This window comes from Pongo pygmaeus, chromosome 4 (genome assembly GCF_028885625.2).
Source record: "Pongo pygmaeus isolate AG05252 chromosome 4, NHGRI_mPonPyg2-v2.0_pri, whole genome shotgun sequence".
In the NCBI taxonomy this organism is placed as follows: Eukaryota; Metazoa; Chordata; class Mammalia; order Primates; family Hominidae; genus Pongo; species Pongo pygmaeus.
In genome coordinates, this window is record NC_072377.2 from 171,612,078 (window position 1) to 171,640,042 (window position 27,965).

At 37.8% G+C, this 27,965-nt stretch overlaps 1 long non-coding RNA gene across 1 annotated transcript; it reads left to right on the forward strand.

Moving 5' to 3' along the window:
- Positions 1-225: 225 nt before the first annotated feature.
- On the forward strand, positions 226-27,965 carry LOC134739619 (uncharacterized). Its single transcript, XR_010126458.1, has 3 exons — positions 226-300; positions 11,752-11,818; positions 27,908-27,965. It is a non-coding gene; the product is annotated as an uncharacterized LOC134739619 (long non-coding RNA).

The window sequence follows — 27,965 nt, forward strand, 5'->3', positions numbered from 1 at the left end:
TTCTTCCTTAGTAATATGCACATCTTTCATTTAATAGAATATAGCACTAATCATGCTAATAATATATTTAATGAGAATAAACCAGTTTGTACAATTAAATTATATAAATATTCAAAAAATATTTTAAATTTATCTTTTTTTAAAAGTACACTCTGTACCTCTTATTCTGAAAGGTTTTATAATGTTTAAAATATATTGAACAGGGGGAGGAGCCAAGATGGCCGAATAGGAACAGCTCCGGTCTACAGCTCCCAGCACGAGCGACGCAGAAGACGGGTGATTTCTGCATTTCCATCTGAGGTACCGTGTTCATCTCACTAGGGAGTGCCAGACAGTGGGCGCAGGTCAGTGGGTGAGCGCACCGTGCGCCAGCCGAAGCAGGGGCGAGGCATTGCCTCACTCGGGAAGCGCAAGGGGTCAGGGAGTTCCCCTTCCAGGGGTGACAGACGGCACCTGGAAAATCGGGCCACTCCCACCCGAATACTGTGCTTTTCCGACGGGCTTAGGAAACGGTGCCCCAGGAGAGTATAGCCCGCACCTGGCTCAGAGGGTCCTATGCCCACGGAGTCTCGCTGATTGCTAGCACAGCAGTCTGAGATCAAACAGCAAGTCGGCAGCGAGGCTGGGGGAGGGGCGCCCGCCATTGCCCAGGCTCGCTTAGGTAAACAAAGCAGCCTGGAAGCTTGAACTGGGTGGAGCCCACCACAGCTCAAGGAGGCCTGCCTGCCTCTGTAGGCTCCACCTCTGGGGGCAGGACACAGACAAACAAAAAGACAGCAGTAACCTCTGCAGGCTTAAATGTCCCTGTCTGACAGCTGTGAGGAGAGCAGTGGTTCTCCCAGCACGCAGCTGGAGATCTGAGAACGGGCTGACTGCCTCCTCAAGTGGGTCCCTGACCCCTGACCCCCGAGCAGCCTAACTGGGAGGCACCCCCCAGCAGGGGCAGACTGACACCTCACACGGCCAGCCAGGTACTCCAACAGACCTGCAGCTGAGGGTTCTGTCTGTTAGAAGGAAAACTAACAGAAAGGACATCCACACCAAAAACCCATCTGTACATCACCATCATCAAAGACCAAAAGTAGATAAAACCACAAAGATGGGGAAAAAACAGAGCAGAAAAACTGGAAACTCTAAAAACCAGAGTACCTCTCCTCCTCCAAAGGAACGCAGTTCCTCACCAGCAGTGGATCAAAGCTGGACGGAGAATGACTTTGACGAGCTGAGAGAAGAAGGCTTCAGACGATCAAATTCCTCCGAGCTACGGGAGGATATTCAAACCAAAGGCAAAGAAGTTGAAAACTTTGAAAAAAATTTAGAAGAATGTATAACTAGAATAACCAATACAGAGAAGTGCTTAAAGGAGCTGATGGAGCTGAAAACCAAGGCTCGAGAACTACGTGAAGAATGCAGAAGCCTCAGGAGCCGATGCGATCAAATGGAAGAAAGGGTATCAGCCCTGGAAGATGAAATGAATGAAATGAAGCGAGAAGGGAAGTTTAGAGAAAAAAGAATAAAAAGAAACGAGCAAAGCCTCCAAGAAATGTGGGACTATGTGAAAAGACCAAATCTACGTCTGATTGGTGTACCTGAAAGTGACGGGGAGAATGGAAACAAGTTGGAAAACACTCTGCAGGATATTATCCAGGAGAACTTCCCCAATCTAGCAAGGCAGGCCAACATTCAGATTCAGGAAATACAGAGAACGCCACAAAGATACTCCTCGAGAAGAGCAACTCCAACACACAGAATTGTCAGATTCACCAAAGTTGAAATGAAGGAAAAAATGTTAAGGGCAGCCAGAGAGAAAGGTCGGGTTACCATCAAAGGGAAGCCCATCAGACTAACAGCGGATCTCTCGGCAGAAACCCTACAAGCCAGAAGAGAGTGGGGGCCAATATTCAACATTCTTAAAGAAAAGAATTTTCAACCCAGAATTTCATATCCTGCCAAACTAAGCTTCATAAGTGAAGGAGAAATAAAATACTTTACAGACAAGCAAATGCTGAGAGATTTTGTCACCACCAGGCCTGCCCTAAAAGAGCTCCTGAAGGAAGCGCTAAACATGGAAAGGCACAACCGGTACCAGCCACTGCAAAATCATACCGAAATGTAAAGAACATGGAGACTAGGAAGAGACTGCATCAACTAACGAGCAAAATATCCAGCTAACATCATAATGACAGGATCAAATTCACACATAACAATATTAACTTTAAATGTAAATGGACTAAATGCTCCAATTAAAAGACACAGACTGGCAAACTGGATAAAGACTCAAGACCCATCAGTGTGCTGTATCCAGGAAACCCATCTCACGTGCAGAGACACACATAGGCTCAAAATAAAAGGATGGAGGAAGATCTACCAAGCAAATGGAAAACAAAAAAAGGCAGGGGTTGCAATCCTAGTCTCTGATAAAACAGACTTTAAACCAACAAAGATCCAAAGAGACAAAGAAGGCCATTACATAATGGTAAAGGGATTAATTCAACAAGAAGAGCTAACTATCCTAAATATATATGCACCCAATACAGGAGCACCCAGATTCATAAAGCAAGTCCTGAGTGACCTACAAAGAGACTTAGACTCCCACACATTAATAATGGGAGACTTTAACACCCCACTATCAACATTAGACAGATCAACGAGACAGAAAGTCAACAAGGATACCCAGGAATTGAACTCAGCTCTGCACCAAGCAGACCTAATAGACATCTACAGAACTCTCCACCCCAAATCAACAGAATATACATTTTTTTCAGCACCACACCACACCTATTCCAAAATTGACCATATACTTGGAAGTAAAGCTCTCCTCAATAAATGTAAAAGAACAGAAATTGTAACAAACTGTCTCTCAGATCACAGTGCAATCAAGCTAGAACTCAGGATTAAGAATCTCACTCAAAACCGCTCAACTACGTGGAAACTGAACAACCTGCTCCTGAATGACTACTGGGTACATAACGAAATGAAGGCAGAAATAAAGATGTTCTTTGAAACCAATGAGAACCAAGACACAACATACCAGAATCTCTGGGATGCATTCAAAGCAGTGTGTAGAGGGAAATTTATAGCACTAAATGCCCACAAGAGAAAGCAGGAAAGATCCAAAATTGACACCCTAACATCACAATTAAAAGAACTAGAAAAGCAAGAGCAAACACATTCAAAAGCTAGCAGAAGGCAAGAAATAACTAAAATCAGAGCAGAACTGAAGGAAATAGAGACACAAAAAACCCTTCAAAAAATAAATGAATCCGGGAGCTGGTTTTTTGAAAGGATCAACAAAATTGATAGACCACTAGCAAGATTAATAAAGAAAAAAAGAGAGAAGAATCAAATAGATGCAATAAAAAATGATAAAGGGGATATCACCACCGATCCCACAGAAATACAAACTACCATCAGAGAATATTACAAACACCTCTATGCAAATAAACTAGAAAATCTAGAAGAAATGGATAAATTCCTCAACACATACACCCTCCCAAGACTAAACCAGGAAGAAGTTGAATCTCTGAATAGACCAGTAACAGGAGCTGAAATTGTGGCAATAATCAATAGCTTACCAACCAAAAAAAGTCCAGGTCCAGATGGATTCACAGCCGAATTCTACCAGAGGTACAAGGAGGAGCTGGTACCATTCCTTCTGAAACTATTCCAATCAATAGAAAAAGAGGGAATCCTCCCTAACTCATTTTATGAGGCCAGCATCATCCTGATACCAAAGCCTGGCAGAGACACAACCAAAAAAGAGAATTTTAGACCAATATCCTTGATGAACATTGATGCAAAAATCCTCAATAAAATACTGGCAAACAGAATCCAGCAGCACATCAAAAAGCTTATCCACCATGATCAAGTGGGCTTCATCCCTGGGATGCAAGGCTGGTTCAATATACACAAATCAATAAATGTAATCCAGCATATAAACAGAACGAAAGACAAAAACCACATGATTATCTCAATAGATGCAGAAAAGGCCTTTGACAAAATTCAACAACCCTTCATGCTAAAAACTCTCAATAAATTAGGAATTGATGGGACGTATCTCAAAATAATAAGAGCTATTTATGACAAACCCACAGCCAATATCATACTGAATGGGCAAAAACTGGAAGCATTCCCTTTGAAAACTGGCACAAGACAGGGATGCCCTCTCTCACCACTTCTATTCAACATAGTGTTGGAAGTTCTGGCCAGGGCAATTAGGCAGGAGAAGGAAATCAAGGGTATTCAATTAGGAAAAGAGGAAGTCAAATTGTCCCTGTTTGCAGATGACATGATAGTATATCTAGAAAACCCCATTGTCTCAGCCCAAAATCTCCTTAAGCTGATAAGCAACTTCAGCAAAGTCTCAGGATACAAAATCAACGTACAAAAATCACAAGCATTCTTATACATCAATAACAGACAAACAGAGAGCCAAATCATGAGTGAACTCCCATTCACAATTGCTTCAAAGAGAATAAAATACCTAGGAATCCAACTTACAAGGGATGTGAAAGACCTCTTCAAGGAGAACTACAAACCACTGCTCAAGGAAATAAAAGAGGATACAAACAAATGGAAGAACATTCCATGCTCATGGGTAGGAAGAATCAATATCATGAAAATGGCCATCCTTCCCAAGGTAATTTACAGATTCAATGCCATCCCCATCAAGCTACCAATGACTTTCTTCACAGAATTGGAAAAAACTACTTTAAAGTTCATATGGAACCAAAAAAGAGCCCGCATCGCCAAGTCAATCCTAAGCCAAAAGAACAAAGCTGGAGGCATCACACTACCTGACTTCAAACTATACTACAAGGCTACAGTAACCAAAACAGCATGGTACTGGTACCAAAACAGAGATATAGATCAATGGAACAGAACAGAGCCGTCAGAAATAATGCCACATATCTACAAGTATCTGATCTTTGACAAACCTGACAAAAACAAGAAATGGGGAAAGGATTCCCTATTTAATAAATGGTGCTGGGAAAACTGGCTAGCCATATGTAGAAAGCTGAAACTGGATCCCTTCCTTACACCTTATACAAAAATCAATTCAAGATGGATTAAAGACTTAAATGTTAGACCTAAAACCATAAAAACCCTAGAAGAAAACCTAGGCATTACCATTCAGGACATAGGCATGGGCAAGGACTTCATGTCTAAAACACCAAAAGCAATGGCAACAAAAGCCAAAATTGACAAATGGGATCTAATTAAACTCAAGAGCTTCTGCACAGCAAAAGAAACTACCATCAGAGTGAACAGGCAACCTACAAAATGGGAGAAAATTTTTGCAACCTACTCATCTGACAAAGGGCTAATATCCAGAATCTACAATGAACTCCAACAAATTTACAAGAAAAAAACAAACAACCCCATCAAAAAGTGGGCGAAGGACATGAACAGACACTTCTCAAAAGAAGACATTTATGCAGCCAAAAAACACATGAAAAAATGCTCACCATCACTGGCCATCAGAGAAATGCAAATCAAAACCACAATGAGAGACCATCTCACACCAGTTAGAATGGCAATCATTAAAAAGTCAGGAAACAACAGGTGCTGGAGAGGATGTGGAGAAATAGGAACACTTTTACACTGTTGGTGGGACTGTAAACTAGTTCAACCCTTGTGGAAGTCAGTGTGGCGATTCCTCAGGGATCTAGAACTAGAAATTCCATTCGACCCAGCCATCCCATTACTGGGTATATACCCAAAGGACTATAAATCATGCTGCTATGAAGACACATGCACACGTATGTTTATTGCAGCATTATTCACAATAGCAAAGACTTGGAACCAACCCAAATGTCCAACAATGATAGACTGGATTAAGAAAATGTGGCACATATACACCATGGAATACTATGCAGCCATAAAAAATGATGAGTTCACGTCCTTTGTAGGGACATGGATGAAATTGGAAATCATCATTCTCAGTAAACTATCGCAAGAACAAAAAACCAAACACCGCATATTCTCACTCATAGGTGGGAATTGAACAATGAGAACACATGGACACAGGAAGGGGAACATCACACTCTGGGGACTGTTGTGGGGTGGGGGGAGGGGGGAGGGATAGCATTGGGAGATATACCTAATGCTAGATGACGAGTTGGTGGGTGCAGCGCACCAGCATGGCACATGTATACATATGTAACTTACCTGCACATTGCGCACATGTACCATAAAACCTAAAGTATAATAATAATAATAATAAAAGAAAAAAATAAAAATAAAAATAAAATATATTGAACATTAGTAAATGCATATAATGCATAAATATTTATGGAAAGAATGTGTATCACGAAAAGTTTTATGGATGGGACCATAGCTCCAGCCAGTATACCCCATTGTTTAATGCTATTTCCCTTGCACAAATCTAGTTAATCATGAGAAAGCAAGGAAAGGAAAATACTTGGAGATAGGAATCTATGTCCTTTGCGTGGGCTGGGCCTAAATTTGTGGAAGACAGCTTTTAAGATAACAGCAACGGTCCCTTCTTAAGATGGTTGTAGCCACATGGGTTTTTATTTTATTATTATTCAAATTATATGTAAATATTTTATATACTTTTTATGTGCATTATATTAAAATACTTACCAATATGTACATATTTAACAATGTATTCTCACAAACTCTTTCTTAAATATGGCATAACATTTAAGGCACAATTATTTTGATATTATTTCTCTGTTTTGCTTATTGTTAATGGTGCCAAGCACAGTTCTATGGTGCTAGAGATAAAAGAGTGGAAAACCCCGAACTCTCTTGTCTAAGAGCTTACATTCTATTTCGAGAGGCAAACAATGAAGAAGTAAACAAGTTGTTTCTATAATTGATAAAGGCTATGAAGAAAATAGAATCAGGGTAATGTGATAGAGTTGGCTGGGGTTTGGGTTTCCATATAGTTAGGGTGATTGTGAAAGTCCTAAGGCTACAGTGATTTCTAAAGTGACACTGATTGGTTCTCCAAAATATATCCCAAATCTGTCCTCTCCTGTTCCTTTCCCAAGTAAGATAATGTTGTGTCTTAAAGCGCAAAGGCAGCCTGTTCACTGACATCCCTGCTACCAAAATACCTACACCAACAGTCCCTCTTTCTCCACCCAGATCCTTTGAGTCAGGAGACTTCAGGTTTCATGGGACTTCCTCCCTTATTTTCCTCATATCCATCTGCCTTCTCAGCTGTGGTTGGTGAAGTTTAGGTGTCACATGTGCTACTAACCCAAGTGCATTCTGATTACATAGAACAACAAAAAGTTACATCTTCTACTCAAGGAGCTGGGAGCTTCAATTCTGAGATCCACTGCCTTCAAAGGCAAATCTCCATGACCCTTTAAGAGGCTGTTGGGTTATTTAATTTAGACTTCAGCTTTTGAATGTTCTGATACAATAATTACCTATGTACTAAGAATGGGAATGGGGTAATCTTATATTTGCTCTGACATTTTGGCTTTAGATATGTTCGTTGTTTTCTGAAGTGATTGCTAATGAAAAATATAGATATCTAATTTTTAATCAACAAGCTTCCCTTGACATCCTGCTTCCTGATGTGAGGCACCGCAGTAAATGGTGATGGGTTTCCTCCAACCTATTACTGGAAGGAGATGGCAAGTTGAAATTGCTCAGCAATAATAATTCCTATTTCAAACCATGTCCTTTTTATTCTTTCATAAATTTCTCAGTGTTCCAGGCCTCTGTATAGAAAACAGACTTTGTGTCTATAAGGTTTTCTTTTGGGTAGATAAATTATCATATTTTGTTTAACAAAGCTAAATGGAAGGCAAAAAGAAAATGAAGGAAAAGCATTTCTAAGCAGTATCTAGCTGTGCACTTAGAGCTGAAATCTGAAGCTCCTCTAATACAAAAGTATTACCTGAAGGCTAAGATATCTATGTTGTACAACTGCGAACAGCAGTTGGGGTCTTTGTTTCTATTTGTTGACTCACAAACTCCTGTTGGTTCCAACAAAGACAGTTGTCTAGCTCAGGTATCTTAACTCCTAGGTCTGTTTCCCAGCTCTGCCCCTGAAACCCAGACTGGCCACGGGCAGGAGTGGGCAGTTTGGCTTTATGAGTGTGACAGCTCCTCCTGCCACACTAAGCTTCTTAGCATTTCATTTGTATTATTATGAAAATCCATGGCCTCCAACCTCCAATTTCTCTCCCCTAGCCCTTTGTACCTAACACCCTGATGATGTACCCTTTTTTTTGGCGATGGAGTCTTGCTCTGTCACTCATGCTGGAGTGCAGTGGTGCGATCTGGGCTCACTGCAACCTCCACCTCCCAGGTTCAAGCAATTCTCCTGCCTCAGCCTCCTGAGTAGCTGGGACTACAGGTGCATGCCACCATGCCAGGCTAATTTTTTGTATTTTAGTAGAGGTGGGGTTTCACCGTGTTGCTCAGGCTGGTCCCAAACTCCTGAGCTCAGGCAATCCACCCACCTCTGCCTTCCAAAGTGCTGGGATTACAGGCGTGAGCCACTGTGCCCAGCAATGTGCCCTTTTCCTAAGTATTAATGGATTCACTCGGACTTTCAAAGCCCAAAATCTAGTCATGCCTTTTGAGGGAGATTGGTGACGATGCTTATGGACTCCTCTTTTGCTGCTTCTTTCCACATTGATGGAATAGCGAAAAAGATAACTAATAAATTAATCCAAAGAAAATATTTAAAACATTTTTATTTATATTAAAATAACATTCAGTAAATAAATTTACCATAATAATGACCACTCTTCCTTGAGCTTCCTCAACTTTCTGCCTTGCAAGGTGCTTTATATATTCAATTTAATGCACTGTTATGATTATGGTATGTATTAATGTATGTGTGTGTGTGTATAAGTATTATTCTGATGACATAGTACATTATGATTTAAAGCATTATGTTATGTTGATGAAAATATATAGACAATAATGTATACATAAAATAATTTAATGCATGTTGTTATCATCTGCATTTTCTTTTTGGTAAAATAGGAAAAACGCCTATCTCCCAGAGCTGTAATCATAATACTGAGCTATTACTTGTTCAAAGTACCTGGCATATAGGTACAGTTCTACCTCAATAGAACTATTATTGCTATGATTTTGCTCTTACGGTTCTGTCATTCTTAATTCATAGTTGAGGAAACTAACTTTCATGGAAATTAACTTGCTTCAAAAGTTCACATATAGGACAGGGCTCAGATTTGATTTCAGAACTGAAATCCTAGTTGACATGTCCTTTTTCTTTCCAGTTTATATCTCGGCATTTTGATTGTTTTGTTTCACTGAGGCATGTGCCTTGTTGATTGCATTCCTTGTCTTAAAAATTCTGTGTTTTTATTTATTTTTCTTTCACTTGTTTCTTTCCTTGTTTCCCTGTTTCACTTGTTTCTTTCCTAGCACAATATTTGATATTTCCCAATGACTGCACCACTCACCAGGGCACCTCCTGGGTGTGTGAAAGGGGGATAAGGTTAGGAAATAACCTAGGAAGCTTCTCCTTTACCTCACCTTACCTGATTTCTTACCTCCTATCCCTATCTGAGGATTTTGCATTTACTTTCTCTTAAATTTACCAAAATGCATGTTCATATTTAAGTTGCAATTGTAGAAAACATACAGTATTATAATTCTATCAAACATGGGAAAAAAAATTTTAAATTTTTGTTGTTTTCATGGTTATCAATAAAACTGCAATGAGATATGATTACCACAAATGCCAGAGGACTCAGGGCTAGGACTAGAATGAAGTAAATGAGGTGCCTATGGGGCAAAATGTAAGGAGGCCCTTTCTCTCAGCTTCATGAACATGGAGGATCCACATGTCTGAGCGAGTGTCTCCTTAAATGTTGAACCATTGGAGCTTTACTTGCCTCTGGCCCAGGCACTGAAAGAATTCTCCAGGTTTTTTTTTTTTTTTTACTAGAATCAAAGGTTTGTTCCATTACTCCTGGATTCGGAAGAAGGACACTTCATTATTTTGGCTTTTTCATAATTATGGGATTAACTGGTGGCCTTCCTGGAATTTGCTATGGTAAGAGAACAGGTTTAAAATCAGGCAATGCTCTAGTAAAGGCCAGGTGTTCAAAGCATCATAAACAGCTCTCTAAAGATTGGAAAATGAATATTTAACTAGATGACTACATTTGATTTCCTTCATTCATTTTTTATTATTTCAGTGAAAACCTTCATGATGGAAATCACATTGACAGGATTTTAATATCTTCTGGTAAATGAAACCTGCTATTCTAATGGGTTTAGTATTTCTTTACAGTGCCATTTGGTAAACTCTGGTGACCAGTAATTTTCTCCATAGTTACAACTTAGGGAATTCTGTGCAGATTGTACATCATGGATACAAAATTTGTCTTACAGGGTTGATAATTATGATGAAACTAGTTATATTAATTAGGTCCTGTTTACAAAGAGTCTGATGATTTTTTTAAGAAGGAGAAAAAATAGGCTCATCTGCAGAAGCTTTAAGTGCTTAATTATTGTTGTTTTCTTTTCAGAAGCAAAGGGAACTATCATGCTCATCAAAACAAAGTTCTGCAGAGGGTTTTAGCTTCCTGTTTGAAAAGCTAGGCCCAAGAAGCAAAGCTCTTTAGAGCTAATATTCATTAAAAATTAGCCGTTAGTACAGTTACCTTGGAAATAGAGGCCAAAACATCTGCTTTTCCATTTCCACTGTGTTTCTCTTGTGATTGTAGTTCCGGAAACTCTAATGCAGGTAGAGTTAGAAATATTTTAGAGCTCCAAAATCAGATTTTGCTAAATAGGTATTTTCCAATTATCACAATTGACAGTTTTCATCTGATTGCCTGTCAGAACTCAGACAAAAGTCCCAAAGCAATTCAGGGACCTGATAAAATCATCAGGTGTCTCTACACTTGTGTATAGTCCTAAATATTTGCCTTGTCACCTTCATTCTCAAGTTTATGCTTAGAGAAGGCCTAAATGTAATTTTCTTGTGGTTATTGTGTTGAACTTGTGCTACCAGCATTAAAAGAAATTCACAAGCATGTTATGGTGGCATGTTGTAAATTCTCTTAAGATTCTCATGTAAGATTGAACACAACAGAAAGACTTACTCATGAGATAGTTGAGTCAGAGTAAGGTGTCCTGTTTTGCAGCTTTCACAACGTTTGCCCTTTGCATTTCTTTTCAGTGAATTGAATTAAGTCCAAACCTAAGACAAATAATGACTTCTGATTATCTCTCTAAAGGATGAAATGAAATGAATATAGCCACTCAACAGAGAGACAGACAAAGAGCTTGTGTGACCTTTGGGAAGAAAGCAAAACTATTAAAAGCAGAAGTTGTTTTTTAAAAAAAAGTGTTTTCTCTTTACTTCCATATCATGTTTGTTAATGGTTATAGTGACAGGCGTTGCATTTCAGAATTTGCTCAAATCCTCATGGAAGCAGCAACTGAAACAGAAGAAAAACTGACTCTATCGGGTTAATCTAGGATTTCCAAACTGGGTTTAGATCAAAAAAGAAATCCAAGGTTTTCCAGTGAATGAGGATCTTGGTTTTATTCATATAAAGCTCTTCTATCACCCACTCCAGCATGATGCTTCTGAAATGCAGAAACCTGTCACTTCTGAGATAAACCCACTAATCCACCTATGTCCTTGGCATTCTCTGTGTTCGGTGGGCAGATCTTTGTGGTGTGGATATTTCCTATCACTTACTCTCAGTGCTACCTTTGTGTCATAAGCTGATAGCTTTAGCTGGTGCTTTTCCTCTCTTCTAGATTCAACGAAGACATCCAGACGGCTCTGCATGGTGTTTAGAGAGCAGCCCCCTGTTGAAGCTCTTCTGTAGGTAATCCCCAGGAATGACAGCACGTGTGTCATAAAACTAAAGAGTCACTACTGTGTTCACCCAATCAAAGTATTTGAATTCTTGTTTCTAAGTGAATATGCAAATCGGCAGTAGCTTCATTTGTTATTTTACTTGTTCTTAGTCAGAATTGTAACCTTTCTTGCTACTCATATACATGAAAAAAATGCATGTATTTATCAAAATACAAACAGCTGCTTCTCTCTCCTCCCAGGCTAAGTTAGTTACCCGGGTCCCTCATTAGACTCTCAACTTACCACTTACCATAATTCTCCTAACTCATCAGTTTCATCTCTAGTCCAGGAGCTTGCTGATAAGATAGTGTCTTGTTCTCGTATTTATTTTTTTAACCCCCCATTGTCTGATGTACAGCTGCTTAAGGAAAGTTACTTAAATGACTGAATAAAGAAATGATAACGGAAAACATTTTAAAAAACTATATCAATATCCATGAACAGACATAGATACAAAATCTACCATCTATGACCCTGTCGAGTTTCAATTTTGTGTGTTCGCAATTTTTACTAGTGTGATCTTTTTCTTTGATTTTCAATCTAAGCCATCATCATGACTTGGCTACGCTGTCAGATGAGCCCATGTCGAGGTCCCCTTTTGCTTCGTTGCATCTATTGCCCTGGATCAGGAAGGGCCATCGTGGAGGGAGCCCTGATGTGTTCTAATGAGGCTCTGTTTCAGAGCTGGTAGCTTTCACCCTTAGAGTTCCTCCTGTCACCCAGCATGTTTCAGCCTAAGTGTTAGCCAGTTGGTGAATGAGATTTTGGAAAACTTCCAAGCCATAGTTAATTATGTGCTTTCTTGAAACTTGACTGTCCTTGCCATCTTCATGGATGCCTTCTCTCTATTTAGTAAGCAGTTTATTTTGCTTTTTTTGGACATCTAACCTTATTTACAGTTTTCTTTTATAAAATAGAAACGTGCCATGGTACCGAGGCAAATTACACATTGCATTAGATTTGTTCAAGCTCCAAAAAGGCAGCAAGATAATATATGTAACAGCACTCTGAAACTCTAAAAACTCCTACAACTAATGTATTATTTTATTAGTATTTTCTTTTTAATAAATGCTTGAGAATATCTAGCTTTTAAACCTGTAGCATTAGACATTTCTGCGTTTTTTTGTGAGGATTTAATGAGATTTTCTCTTTTTTAACACAAAATGGGTTGTTTGTACGTATGTATGCTTTCTACAGATTTATAGCTGTGTGTGTGTGTGTGTTTTCTTGGTGTTTCAGTTCTTTCCTTTCATTCTGGTTTCGCTTGTTCATGCCTACAGAGGATAAACTTTATGATAAAGCTGATACTTCAACTTAAAAAATGACAAGTCTGTGGGATTTTAAGGGGGCAAGGTGGATGGGCAGGAAAAAGAACAAGCCGAGGAAAAATTAAATAGCTCCCAAAGAGCATTTTACTTTCCGAAATATAATCCCAAAGGAAACTGCTATAATGTAAAAGAGTTAGGATAAGAACTCTTGATGTTAGATACATATAAGCTATGGTCAGAGGAGGTAAGAAATTGATGAGTTGCAGATAATAACAGCTGCTGTGTCGGAAAAAATTTCAGGAGTGAATTCTGAAATGGAGTCCTCAGTTGGACATATACTTTAGCAGCCTCAATATTATTGATCTATTGAAGACAAAGAGGAAAACGTTCTGATCGGTATGCTAAGAAGAGTGTGCTTCCTGGGGAAGGCAGTCTCATGTTCCTAACCTTTCATTGCAATTGTGAAGCCCACCTAGGAAGACAGTTTTGAATTGTTAAATAAACTGAGTTTTCTAGCCTTAAAGCAAAATTTTCAATATTCTGCAAATTTTACAACATCTAGTTTGTTAATACACATTTTCCCCTCCTGTTTAGAGACAGAAAGAAAAATAATTCATGTAGGAGTGAGAAAAGTTATCCATGATACTAAAATTCAGTTGACTATATTAAGGTATAATGTGGGTTTTAGACAAGTCTTAAGAATTGGTTGCAGAATTTGAATGGCTGGCCTGCTATTTTATATTATGTCAATCCCAAAATAATCCACAGAGAAAATTAATGTTGTTGTTAATATTTTAAATCTTTTTGGCTAGATATGCCGGTATAATGATAATTAAGTTTTCAACTCATACATAGAGCCTTTTCACTTAAAACATCCTGTTTTCTTGTTATGACATGAATTTAATCTATTTTAAATCCAGGAATAAAGTACAAAATATAGCATAGAGGAATAAGTGTTTTACTTTCTTGGAAGATACTCCAGCTATTAATAGTAGGTAAAGGTGAGGGTTGTGGGATAACAGAGGCCTTAGATAAATCCTGACTTTTCTAACCATATAATCTTGGCAAGCTATTTAACATCTTCAAATTGTGGTCTCCCAACCTTTAAGATTGGAATAAAAATTGAATCCATCTGATGAGTTCGTTATAAAAATTGAACCAGAAAACATGTGGAAAACATGTGGCAGTGTCTGAAATACTCTAAATATGTTGGATATTTACGTTGTTCCAGGAACTCTATATAGGACAGAGTAAAAAAGATAAAAATTTGTTTGACTCAAATACTGTGAAGCCTTGCTCAGTCAGTAAGATAAGTCTAAAATAGAAACTTCTTTCTTTTTATAATGATAAGTCTGTAAACATATTTTGATCCCACTTTTCTTTGGGCTGGAAGTCAGGCCTGGCATCACATAAGTTCCAGGAGAGATAGAGGTGTGATGAGGTCTCCTTTCTGCTTTCACTGGAGTGCTCATTAGTGCCTGCTAATGAGAAGAGCTTAGGTCAGAAGCCAAAGAGAATATACCCTCAGTGTGGGAAATGGGAGAGGTCAAAAGGCCAAGGTGGGAAACCAGGGACCCAGGTCAAATCATGATGGTGGAAAACCCAGTGTCAAGAATTAGGTGGCCACAAGCAGAAGGTGCACCTTCACAGAGAGAAGAGAAATGAGCACAAATTGTCACAGCTGGAATGAATTAAAACAGTGTGTTCCTTGACACCAATCAGAATATCATTAGAAGGGTTTCCTCTGGAGTTCAGGCAAAAAATTAATCTGAGGCATAAAAATGTTTTGATGCTAGATAATAGAAAAATATTGTTTTCGAAGCAGTATGCCTATATTACATGAAAATATTTGCCAAATGGAATGCGAACTAGAGGTAGGATCATGTTACAAACTGTAGTTGAAATTAAAAGGTCCTGGTTTAAGATAGATAGTTATTCTTTGGTGTACTCATGAATGCTTATAGGCCTTGCACAAACAAATCCCTGAGTTTATGTCTGGGTTTATTTCACTCACTCATTCTTCACTCGTTTGTTCATTCATTATTTTATTCTGTTAGATAACATGGTCATGCTATGATCATTTCCTGTCAACTGTTTTTATTTTCACCTTCATAGGTTGACATATTTGTTCTGCTTTATTTCTGTTTTTCTTTGTAGCCAGACAGAGAAATAGGTTCCCTATCCACAAACCATGTGATCACTGGTGTTGGGTATATCTTTGTGCTATCACGCTTGCTCTCTGAAATCCAGTTCTTCTCCACCCAACAATCAGAAAGATAACTGTAAAACATGCACCCTGAGGTGCTGCCTGCTCTGCAGCCTAACACCTGCCATTCACTTTTCCATGGTCTCAGAAGAAAGTCTAGACTATCTTCCTTGCCCTAGACATACCTGCATGATTCTACTCATGCCTGATTCTTGATCCCCATAGCCTACCGCTCTCTTGCTTGCTAACCACTCTCTGCACAGCGTGAATGAGTCTCTGTCTCTGTCTCTTCCTGGAATATTCCAGCTCTTCCTCAACCTGACATGTCTGTGTGTGTCTGCTCTTCACCTGTGCTTCCCAAAGTGGACTTGTTTTCATCCTTCATTCATATCTCAGCTCAGATAGCTCATAATTAGGGAAGACTTTTTTAGTAGCGTATGTTATTCTGTCATCACCCCATTTATTGCCTTTGTAATAGCATCTATCACAACATATTCTTTTTGTTTATTGATTTAATTACTTTATTATGGTCCCTCTTGATACCATTAGCTAGTAAACTCCATGAGATTAAAGATTTTTTCTGTTTGCATTGTGACTCTATTCCTACGAATCAGAAAAGAAAATGGTTGGGAGTTGGTAGGTGATCAATAATATTTTTTAACAGATGAGTGAATAAATCAACAGTCTCGTTGTCTCGTTACTGTTCTTGCTCATGATCTTCCTTCATGCTTTGTGTTATTCCATGTTTATTGAGGACCTGTCACATGAAAGGAAGTTGGATGCTGGGGACATACTGATTAATAATCACTTGGATTCCTACCCTTTATGATGGGGTTCACACATGGGGTAGCTGCTTGCCTTGGTGAATCTCTGGAATGCTAAGTAAACAAAGATTCTGGGGCTGTGTCTCAACTCATGAAAGGATGCCAGCAGCATAAAGAGGGAAGAGAAAATACTCATGTCAGATGTACGACACCTGCTTAACAATGAAACAAATAAACACATTTGCAAAATTTGTCTTGTAGAAAAAAACGGCTTTTTGTTAGTTCCTCTTATGTGCCATGTCACCTTTAGCCATAGAACATTTTTGCACACGTGAAACTGACTCTGCTCCCTCACCCCCTCATGCCATTTTCCCCTTGCACTCCTCCACAGGGTCCCTTCACCTAGTGGTCATCCTTCCTGTCCCAAAGAGCTCTTCTTCAGGGATTCGTCCTCTGACCACCTCCCCACCCTCCCAAGACTAGCTAATTCTGTCCTGCACTTTTCATGGCCCTGTGGACTTCCTCTTTTAAACACTTAGTGATTGTACAGGTATCTGTGTCATTAACTGATGAATGCCTGTCTCTGTAGGTGGACTGTAAACTCCACGAAGGCAAGTCTGTTTTTATTTTGCTCATTATGTCTAATACCAACGATATGGGATCACATCATGTGTTTCCCTTGAAGACTCCTTATTAACAGAATATTATATTCATCCCAAAGCACCAAATCTAATACATTTTTTAACATTGCCCTTAATGATTTTGATACATTCTTTCTGCTGTGGTTTTGTGCTTATAGCTAGATGTTTTAATTTCATCAAGTAAACAATTTTTAAAATCTGTAATAATAAATGGTTATGAAACAGTGAGAAAAACACAGTGATAAATATGTATTTGTACCACACAGCAACAGGTGAAATTGGTTTAGGCCCAGAAAGTTCCTACCTGTTGCTAAAAAGTGTTGGAAGTATCATTCAACTACTTTTGCTTATATTATTCACTATTAGTTCAATTTCTTTCACATCTTATATCATGGATATTAGCAATTAAAATTTCCCTTTCCAGAGAGAAAACACTGTATAAACAGATTTTTCCCCCTCATGCCAACTTATGTCTTCTCTCCCTCAAAATGTTTTAAGCATAAAAATTGCTTTTGTATCAATTGAGTGATTTGGTTCACTTATCAGCTGATTTTTCCCAGCTTTTTTTTTTTCCTAAAGTAGAATCCGAAAGCCCCTTTCCATTTTTTTTTTAATGTGAATACGTGAATATGAACAAGCTACTTACACTTTCAGAGAGAGCTACTTACATTTATAACCTTGAGGTTGCTTTGATCCTAAATCAGCTTTTAATTACCATTGTAGTTATACTGGGTGAAAAAAATGATTCTATTATTTCCAGAACACAGCAAGGAGATGACCAATACTGTCTCATGAGTACAGTTATTTTAAGGCTTTTATTACTAATTATAGTTGGTTTATTGTAATTCATTGTTCACTGGCCTTTCTAGCTGTTTACTTAAGGTTCTACTCAGCATTACAGCTGCAGAAGCAGCTGCTGTTCCTCTGAGATTGTACGATTTCATTAAAGTAACAGGGCTCCTATTTGGAAGAGGGTGTAATTGGGCTCAATGGAGATACTTCACTTGGTGTCCCCTGGAATGGGCTACAAGAGGGTGCATTATTCCCGACTCCAAGGAGAGGTTAAGCATGTAAAGAGGGTGGTAGATGAACCCTTTAACCATTATAAACAGACGTGGAAGCAATGAAATAGCTCATTTATCTATCTATTATTCATTTGGCTAGCTATCCATATCCAGTTTTCCCTGTGTATTAGATTCTCACGTATAAATAAATTTTCCTGATTGCTCAATTTCTAGTCAGCCCTCATTTCTTCTTTCACAAGTGAGAAATAGAAGGTCTTTTAGGTTCCTATGCAATTTATTTATTCTGCAGACATTATTGAGCACCTACTAATGGCCTGGAACAAATTTTGCAACTCATGTAAACATTTTTTAGCAAGCAGACACAAAAATGGAGCATTCAATCTTTTGCTATAAACTCGGGTAATTCGTACTCTCTGGCTATTAGGTACTTTGACTACTGGCCACATGAAAGTTTTCAACCATGTTCTGATAGCATGATCGACTAATTTTCTAATTGAATCAGATAACAGAATCCTTCAGACTGTGGGATGAGGTGGGCAAGAGAGAGCGTAGAATGCCAGGGACTAAATGTATTTCTCTAGATGTGTTAGGTTGCAAGAGTGGACAGATTCACTATGGTTCACCCTGTTTATACAAGGGCAGGCTTTTTAGTCACCCCCATATTTTAAACTCCACACTTCACTCTTCACATACACCTAATTCTAGTTAGTAAGTCCTCTAGTAAAGATTTAGACAGGGATATTTAAAATGCATGTCTTAGCTATCTGTAGATTTCATTTGATTGAAATCTTCAAATGCTAGCTATCCTTCATTGGACTATGCATTTCTGATTAGACTAGATTAAACGTGGACTAACTTTTCCAAAAGAATGAACTCAATGCACGGGTCATTATATCCCACGGTCTATACTGATGTATTTTAAAGTAAATTATAGGTAGTAAATTATAGTAAAGGGAAGCTGGCATCTCCCTCCCTGCCTGGATACTTGCTGAGTTACAGAATCAGCAGTCTTGCCACAGGGTTTCAATGGGAGTGAGCCAAGTAAGAGGCAGAGATCCTGGCAGAGCATCCCACACATGGAAACCACATATCAGCTGAGGCTACAGCAGCAGTCAGACTATACCAAGCCAGAACGTGACAGAAAGTATATCTTCACCAGAATCAGTGGAATTGTTTTGTTAAATAAGCCGTAATATCTCTCTAATCTCTTCCTCTAGACTTTAACTCTAGAAAGCTAGAACTAGAAGAAGGTAGGAGGAGAGCCAAAATAAAAACAATCAACAACAGATACAACCTGTCTTCTTCATCCCACCTGCCTCCAATTCAGGACCCTAAGTTGGAGGTTTACTTAGTGACAGACTGAGGATCAATGCTCAGTTAGATGGTTCAAAAGAGTAAAATGGTCTGAAATAAATTTGCTTGCTTGTAAGGTTTTTATTTGTTTGTTTTATTTTGATGAAACATACGTAAAATTTACCATTTAACCATTTTTATGTGTACAGTTAAATGGCCTAAGTACAGTCACTCATCATTGTGCAGCCATCACCACAATCTATCTCCAGAACCTTTTTATCTTCCCAAACTGAAACTTAATACCCAATAAACACTAACTTCCCATTACCCCAGTGTCTGTCAACCACCCTTGTGCTCTCTGTCTCTATGAATGTGACTACTCTAAGTACTTTATATAGTTGGAATAATACAGTATTTGTTCTTTCATGGCTGATTTATTTTACTTAGCATAATGTCTTCAAGGTTCACCTATGTTGTAATATGTGTCAGGATTTCCTTCCTTTTTAAGGTGAAATAATGTTCCATTGCATGTATATTTCACATTTGTTTATCCACTTGATGAATACGTGGATTGTTTATATGTTTTGGTTATCATGAATAACACTGCTAGAAACATGAGTGTACCAAAATCAGTTTGAGTCCCCGGTTTCAATTCTTTTGATAGCATACCTATAAGTGGAATTGCTGGACTATATAGTAATTCCAGGTTTATTATTATTTTTTTTTTTGAAAAGCCACCATTCCGCTTTCAAGTAGGGCTGCATCATTTTACGTACCTGCCAGAAATACGCAAGGATTCCATTTTCTCCACATCCTCATCAACACCTCTTGTTTTCTCTTGTTGTTTTGTTTGTTTTTATAATGACTGTTCCAATGGGTGTAAAGTGGTATCTCATTGTGGTTTTGATTTGCATTTTTCTAATGATGAGGGAAATTACGTTGAGCATCTTTTCATGTGTTTATTGGCCATTTATATTTTGGTTTTTGTTTTTTTTTTTTTTTTGAAATATGTCCATTCAAGTCTTTGTCCATTTTTAAGTTGGATTTTGTTGGTGTTTTTGAGTTGTAAGAGTTCTTCATATATTCTAGATGTTAATCACCTATCAGATACATGACTTGCAAATATTTTCTCCCATTCTGTAAATCGTCTTTTTACTCTGTTGATAGTGTCCTTTGATGCACAAAAGCCGTTAGTTTTGATGATGCCCAATTTATTTCTTTTGTCTTTTGTTGTCTGTGCTTTTGATGTCATATTCAAGGAGTCATTGCAAAGTCCAGCATCATAAATATCTTTCCTGTTATGTTTTCTTCTAATAATTCTATAGTTTTAGCTGTTAATGTTTAGGTCTGTGATCTACTTTGAGTTAATGTGTGCCTATGGTATAAGGTAAGAGTTTAATTTCATTCTTTTTTATGTGGATATTCAGTTTCCCGACACTGTTTGTTGAAAAGACTTTCCTTTTCCCATTAAGTGGTCTTGGTGCCCTTATTGAAAAATTATTTGTCGGTATATGTGAGAGTTTATTTCTGGGCTCTGTATTTTATTCTGTTAGTCTATATGACTGTCTTTATGCCAGCACCACACTATTTTGTTGTTTGTTTTTTAGTATATGACTGAAGAAAACAGCTATGGAATTTGCCCAACATGTATGTTATATAATGGGAAAATGAGAAGAAAACATTGGGTAGTAAGAGTAAAGCCAGTGATTTGAAAAAGTAAAAGCTATCTTTAAAAATAAAAATTAATTTTAATATATCAACAAGTTAGAACTCTTTGTATTGGTTAGCTTTTTAACACTGAAACTGCAAAGCGAACATAAACCAAGGTGGCAAACATTAAACACTTCGTTGGCACACAACTCTGCTGGTTGTCTTGGCACAGGCTATTCTAGGCTAGGCTGGGCTGGTTTGGCTGTGGTGGCTCTGTTCCGTATGTCTCTCATCCTTCTCCTGAGACCAGAGGGCCAGGCATTGTAGGGGCCAAGGGAAAACTTCCCCTTCACCCTCTCGAATTTCACTAAAAATTCAACTACAAAAGGCAGATTCACCATGGATAAAACAAGCCAACATTATTTTAATGTTCATAGTGTGGGAGAATCACAGGGGAATGATTGCCCAATAGACCAGTGGGGTACAGAAATTTATATACGCTTCCTTATAGGGAAGGGGAGAGATGGGGAATGTAGACAATGTTTTTGAGGGGCAGCAAATGGTTATTAGGAAAAAAGAATGGACCTGGAAGACAGAAATTAACTTGTAATTGATTCTCTTTGGAATTTGTATGAGCTCCAGAAACAGGCATCATCTTGGGAAAAAGTCCATCCAGGTGTAATTGCATTGCTCAGTCTTCTTTCCTTGGTAGATAATGAGATTTCAGGGAGGGGATGGAAAGCAGTTGTATTCCTCTTTGGGGGTCTTATTTCTGAGTAGATAAGGGAACTTCAGAGAATAGCCTTATCCTGTGCTTTGGGAGAGAGACAAAGGATTGAAAGACAGGGGTGGAGGGCAAAGTCAAAGACACCTTGAGGCTGCTGCTTTACTTTAGTCATATTTTGGGGTGAAATATTCTGGTTTCCTTCAGCATGATCTTCTTATGAGATGTCAAAACCATAAGAGGCCAAATAGAAATAAAGGATCCTTTTAAGGTCTCAGTTTAGAACTGTCACACTGCAATTTCTGTCTCATTCTGTTGGTCACAGCAAATCCCATGGATGAACCCACTGTTAGCAGTTAAAAAAAGTATTCTGTCTCGTTAACTGGAAAAGTAACAAGTTACCCTGCAAAGGGAGTGAATGTAAGTCACCTAGACCAAGGTCCTTGTAGTTTCAAAGTCAAAACTTAACTCTCTTTTTACTCTGTATTTCATTTATAACTTTCCTGTATCAGAGAACAGACTATAAAGTCTAATTTAAGGTAAGGAGGGGAAATGGTAGAGTTTAAAACAAAGTTTTTTTCCTTTGGCATATATGTTTGGATTCATTTTCATTAAATGTACAAATGCTGCCATTTCACTGCACACATGCCTGGTTTCCTTACTAATTGAGAACTACTTGAGGCCAGATCCCATGCCCTATTATCATAAAAAGTACACCTGACGCTTTGAAAACATGGCCTTGAACTGCACAGGTCCAGTTACACACTTGTTTTTCTTTTCCTTTCTTTTCTTTTCTTTTCTTTTTTTTTTTGGAGATGGAGTCTGGCTCTGTTGCCAGGCTGGAGTGCAGTGGTGCAATCTCGGCTCACTGCAACCTCCAACTCCCTGGTTCAAGTGATTCGTCTGCCTCAGCCTCCTAAGTAGCTGGGATTATAGGCATGCACCACCACGCCCAGCTAATTTTTCTATCTTTTTTAGTAGCGATGTGGTTTTGCCATGTTAGCCAGGATGGTCTTGGTCTCCTGACCTGGTGATCTGCCCTCCTCAGCCTCCCAAAGTGCTGGGATTATAGCAGTGAGCCACCACACCTGGGCATGTTTTTCTTTTTCAATAAAAGTTACATCAATGTGCCTGCCTCTCCTGCCTCCCCTTCCACCTTCTCCACCCTTTTCACCTCTGCCACCCCTGAGACAGCCAGACTAATCCTCATCTTCTCCTCCTCAGCCAACTCAACATAAAGTCTACAAGGAGGAAGACCTTCATGATGACCCACTTCCACTTAATGAATAGTAAATACATATTCTCTTTCTTATGATATTCTTAATAACATTTTCTTTTCTCTAGCCTACTTTTTAAAATAAGAATACAGTACATAATTCATATAACATCCAAAATATGTGTTAATTGACTGTTTATATTATCAGTAAGGCTTCTGTCAATGGTAAGCTATTAGTAGTTAAGCTTTCTGGGAGTCAAAAGTTGTACATGGATTTTCAACTGCACAGAGGCCAGCACCCCTTACCCCTGCAGTTCAGGGGTTAACTGTACTCCTACTAATAAGCAATATTTATAAGGCATTTACCTTGTGCCAGGCCTTGTGCTAAATGCAGTACAAATTATTTTAAATCTCCAATCAACAGCCTGAAGCAAATAATAGAATCCTCATTTCACACATGAGAAACAAAGTCACAGGAAACGTAATTACTGGACAAATTCACACAGCTTCCTTACCTCGGAGCCACTTCTGAGTAGTAGGTCCGTAAGTGCACAGTGAGGGGAGGGCTGCCATGATGCAGGGGCATGGGACACTATTGTTGTCAACTGTCCCAAAATAAATGTTCCAAAGGTTAAAAAAAAACACATTTCTCAGAAATAGTAGAGAACAAAAAAGTACATCAACGCGATTATAAACAAAGCAAAAAAAAAATCAATTCTATTTGATCCTCAACTTCATAAAATATTCACAAATTATCCGATGGTATAAAAGTAATAAAAACTACAGACTCCACGTCTTGGAGAGGGACCTACCACTATGATGGGCATTACTCACTAAGAGACCCACCTCCCAGCTTTTTCTTTTAGTTATATTTTATTCTGGGTTTTTTTTTTTTTTTTTGTATTCCACTTAAGCTTTGGGTGCTTAGTAAATTTTGATTGAAGGAATAAATGTGATACATAATTTAAATGATTAAGACATGCTCTTATATTAAGGTATACAAAACATCTCTTATGATCTAAAGTCCTCACATTTTTCTTTCATTAAAACAAAGTTTCAATAGCTTCACACTGAGTTATAATCGAATTTTTGGATACAGGTGCATCTTGTTTTGCCTGAGTTCATGACTTAAAGACTTTTAAGAAATGGTTCAGGGAGTTGGGACCCAAAACTCCATACAAAGAATCAACAAAACCAAAAATTGGTTCTTTGAAAGTGTACACAAAACGGAAAGACCACTAGCTAGATTAACAAAGAATAAAAAGAGAGATGGTCCAAATAAGCACAATCAGAAATGACAAATATGGTAATTGATCCCTCCGAAATACAAAAGATCCTCAGAGAATGTTGTGAACACCTCTATGCACACAAACTAGAAAATCTAGAAGAGATGGATAAGTTCCTGGAAACACACAACCTCCCAAGATTGAATCAGGAAGAAGTTGCAACACTGAACAGACCAATATCGAGTTCCAAAATTGAATCATTAATAAAAAGCCTATATCAACCAAAAAAAGCCCTGGATCAGAGAGATTCACAGCTAAATTCTAATAGACACACAAAAAAGAGCTGATACCAATTCTACTGAAACTATTCCAAAAAATCAAGAAGGAAGAACTCCTTTTAAACTCATTCTATGAAGGCAGCACCACCCTGATAACAACCTGGCAAGGATACAATGAAAAAAGAAAACTACGGGCCAATATCCCCAATGAACATAGATGCACAATTCCTCAACAAAATATTAGCCAACCAAATCCAGTAGCACATCATAAAGTTAATTCATTATGATCAAATAGGCTTCATTTTTGAGATGCGAGGTCATATCAACATACACAAAACAATAAATGTAATTCATCACATAAACAGAATTATAAACAAAACCATATGATCATCTCAATAGACACAGAAAAAGCCTTTGATAAAAATCCAGCATCTCTTCATGATAAAAACCCTCAACAATTAGGCATAGAAGGAACACACCTCAAAGTCATAAGATCCATCTATAACATACCCACAGCCAACATCATACTGAGTGGGCAAAAGCCAAAGGCATTCCCCTTGTAAACTGGAACAAGACAAAGATTCCCACTCTCACTACTCCTACTCAACATAGTACTGGAAGTCCTAGCCAGAGCAATCAGTCAAGAAAAAGAAATAAAAGGTATCCAAGCAGGCAAAAAAGAACTTAAACTCTCTCTTTGCTGATGATATAATTCTATACCTAGAAAACCCTAAAGACTCTGCCAAAAAAGCTTCTGGAACCAGTAAACGACTTCAATAATGTTTCAGTATACAAAATCATTGTGCAGAAATCAGTAGCATTTCTACATACCAGTAAGATTCAAGCTGAGAGCCAAATTAAGAATGCAATCCCACTTACAATAGCCACATACAAAAAATGAAATACCTAGAAATACATCTTATTGGGGAAGTGAAATATCCCTACAAGGAGAACTACAAAGCACTGCTGAAAGAACTCATAGATGACAAAGAAAAATGAGAAAACATTCCATACTTTTGAATTGGAACAATCAATATCACTAAAGTGACCATACTACCCAAAGTAATCCACAGATTAACAGCCACTCTTATCAGACTACCAATGCCATTTTTCACAGAATTAGAAAAAAGTATTCCAATATTCATATGAAACAAAAAGAGACTAGCCAAAGCAATCCTAATAGACCAAAGCCAGAGACATCACATTACCCGAATACACTATAAAGCTACAGTAACCAAAACAGCGTGGTACTGGTACACAAACAGACACATAGACAAATGGAGAAAATAAAGAACACAGAAAGCTGCACACCTAAAACCATCTGATATTTGATAAAGTTGAGAAAAATAAACAATGGAAAAAGGACTGTTTATTCAGTCAATAATGCTAGGATAGCTGGGTAGCTATATGTAGAAAAATAAAACTGGATCCCTTCCTTTCACCATATACAAAAATTAACTAAAGGTGATTTAAAGATTTCCATGTAAGACCTCAAACTATAAGAATTCTAGAAGAAAACCTAGGAAACACCATTCTGGTCACTGGCTTTGATAAATCATTTATGACTAAGTCCTCAAAAGCAATTGCAACAAAAACAAAAATAAAATTGACAAGTGAGACCCAATTAAAATTAAAGAGCCTTTGCACAGCAAAAGAAACTATCAATAGAGTCAACAGACAAACTACAGAATGGGAGAAAATATTCACATACTATGCATTCAACAAAGATAATATCCAGAATCTATAAGAAACTTGAAGAATTCAACAAATAAAAAATAACCCTATTAAAAAGTGGGCAAAAGACGTGAACAGACACTTCTCAAAAGAAGATATACAAGTGGCCAACAAAAATGAAAAAATGCTCATCTTCACTAATTATCAAATCAAAACCATAATGAGATCAACTCACACCAATGAGACTGGCTTTTATTTAAAAATCAAAAAACAACAGATGATGGTGAGTCTGTGGAGAAAAGGGAATGCTTATAAACTGTTGGTGGGAACGTAAACTGGTTCATCCCCTGTGGAAAGCAGTTTGGAGATTTCTCAAAGGACTTAAAAAAGAACGGTCATTTGACCCAGCAATCCCATTACTGATATATATCTGAAAGAAAAGAAATCATTCTACCAAAAAGACCTGTGCACTCATATGTTCATCGTAGCACTATTCACAATAGCAAAGACATGTAATCAACCTAGATGCCCATCAATGGTGGATTGGATAAGGAAAACGTGATACATATTTACTATGGAATATTATACAGGCATAAAAAAGATTAAAATCATGTCCTTTGCAGCTGGAATCTATTATCCTATGTGAATTAATGCAGAAAAAGAAAATCAAGTACCACATGTTTTTACTTATAAGTGAGAGCTAAACATTGGGCACTGAGGGACACAAAGATAGCAACGATAAACTCTAGAGACAACTAGAGGGGGGAGGGTTGAAAACTAATTGTTGAGTACTATGCTCACTATAAGTATGATGGGATCATCCACATCCCAAACTTCAGCATCATGCAATATACCCATGTAACAAACCTGCACATGTGCCTTCTGAATCTAAAATAAAAGTTGAAGATATAAAAAAGAATGGCTCTATTTTACATGGGTACATGTATTTGTATTCAGAGTAAGATACAAGAATTGTAACATTTATTATGAAAATAATATGATGACAAAGAATTAGGTGGTCTAGATGATTAATTTCATATGGCCAGGCACGGTACAAATTTAAATGATATTAATGCTTTATTCATAGTCAATATTTGCATTTTTAATAGTGAAAATCTGTTAAAAAATCAAATGAATCATGATCCTTAAACGATGAGCAATGGAGGAGAATTTTTAAAGGGACTTTCGGGACTAGCTGCACATTTGTTGATCGAGGTCAAAATTCTGCACGCTGCGATATTTGAGGTCTAATTCAGCCACCCAGCTTTCTAACATGTTTGAATGTTAGCAATCATTATACTCAGAACCAATGGGCATCTAGAGCTGCTCTTGATTTAGAATTGCCTTTAGTTTCAGAGGAGAAACAGGAGCCTCCCTTAAGCTTTTAACAGGGATATTTTTATGATGTGAATTATTTACACAGTGATTCTTTCTGAATTGGTATTCTTCCATCTCTATAAAAATAGTGCCTTTAAAAATTAAATCAGAGAAATAGAAATGATTCTAAACACTATTAACTCCTGAACAAAAACCTATTAAAGCCATCAAAGGCTATTATTTTTGGAAGTGATCATGATTACAAAATTCTTCATGAGACTCTTTTTTTCTTTTGCAAAGGAGAAGAGTACCAACAGCAAATCGGTGCCCTGGGCTGAATACAAAACAACTGGTTAATATTTTTCCGTATATTGAAAATTAATCACTAAATTTATTCCAGAAGAGACATTAATTTTTTTAAAGAACTTTTCTCTGGATAGATAGAACTAATTACCCCGCCGCCAACCACATACACAGGCATGTGCACACACACACACACACCCCCCCCCCCAAAGGTTCTTTATTCTTCCTTACAGAATAAAATGCAAAGCCTTTGAAAACTGACAGTAGCACTGTTTTAAAGGCACAATGTGGTGATCCTAACCTTCCCTATCTTAGAAAAGCAAACAACAAAGCTTAATAGAATTGTATCTAAAACAAGGATAAATAGACTTTAGAAGGAACCTAAGAATCAGACTCTTGTAAGTAAATTGCGTGAACTGTGTGATATTTATTTTGACCTTGTTTCTGTGGTTATTCTTCATTTCCCAGAATTTTCTGTGTCATAAATGGTATAGAACAGAAGAGTGTTGCTGTTTCAACAATAATG